Raw genomic sequence first — 1347 nt, 5'->3', positions numbered from 1 at the left:
CCTAATTTGGTAGACTTTTAAAGCGATGGAATCTTTGAAGGTTAAAAGACCTAGTTGAAAGACCTGGGGTTTTAAAAGTGATACCCTTTCCTGGTCTGTTCCTCTCATTTATCCTCGTGCTCTGTTTGCTTCCTATTTGGTCCATGAGCTGAGTAGTTTTTTCTTAACACATGCTTCCACCACAATGTGGCAGACTCTCTGGAATCTTTCCAGATTCATCAAAGGACAAAGCTGCCCTTGACTGTGTTTACCACAACGATAAAAATAGGTAAATCTGTCATTTTTGGAAGTTAATTGCTTTTAATTAGAACAGTGATTCTCAGAGTATGGCTCAAACCTACATCATCAGCACTGAAGAATTGTCAGAACTGTCCGGTTTTTTGTCTTTTATTATTTTTTGGTAGTTCTGAGGTTTGAATGAAGGGTTTTACACCTTGTAGTTAGTCACTCTAGCAATTTGAGCCATGCCTTTTAAACTTTAGTTATTTTTCCTATAAGGTTCCATGTTTACAACCCCAAGGCAAGCCTCAAACCATTATCGTATTATCTATCTTTCTGAATTGTTGGATTTACAGGTGGGTTTGATCCTGAGATAGGATCTTGATAATATTTTTTCTGAGTTTGCCTTGCTTCCTAAGTAGCTGAGATTATTGGCTAATGCAAACCCAAATTGTTGGCTGTCCTTTTCCATTGCCCCAGATAAGCTAATTAGAGAAGAAGGGTAAGGGTGAGCCTCTTCAAGTGATTTTGGGGAAATGTAGATTAAATATAGATTGGATTTGCAGGAAATGTGTAGAGGAATGCTTTAGTAGAAATTTTAAAAAAATATTCTAAGGATGATAAAGGCTGATTTTTGAAGAGATGTGAGTGACGGAAAAACATGTTTATCACACTTTAATTTGTTATCTGTCCCTTCACAAAATGTGACATCCAAAGCTGGCAAAACTATGTCCATATTGCCAGACATAGCTAACATCCTGTCCACACACAGCCAGCAGGCAGCAGATATCCATTATTAAGTTAACATGCATAATTGAATAATAGTAGAATAATAAACTATTATTTCAGTCTTTATTAGAAAGACAGTCAGCAATGTAGGCCCATATATTTCAAGCATTTATGTGTCTTAAATCATTTAAATAAGGATACAATTGGACTCATTGCAACAATGAGATGTACAAGTCGTTATGTCGAAAACTTTACAACTGTGATGGGGGAGGAGGATTAGGTGGCAGGGTGTGGAGAGGATGGGAATGGGAAACAAAGGGGGAGGCTACAATGCTTGATAAGAAATGTACTCATTATCTTGCCCATCTAATTGTAACCCCTCTGTATAGTATTTTCACA

This window comes from Dipodomys spectabilis, unplaced genomic scaffold, assembly GCF_019054845.1.
Source record: "Dipodomys spectabilis isolate Male_0828 unplaced genomic scaffold, ASM1905484v1 ptg000065l, whole genome shotgun sequence".
Taxonomy (NCBI): domain Eukaryota; kingdom Metazoa; phylum Chordata; class Mammalia; order Rodentia; family Heteromyidae; genus Dipodomys; species Dipodomys spectabilis.
This window is presented reverse-complemented; position numbering follows the sequence as displayed.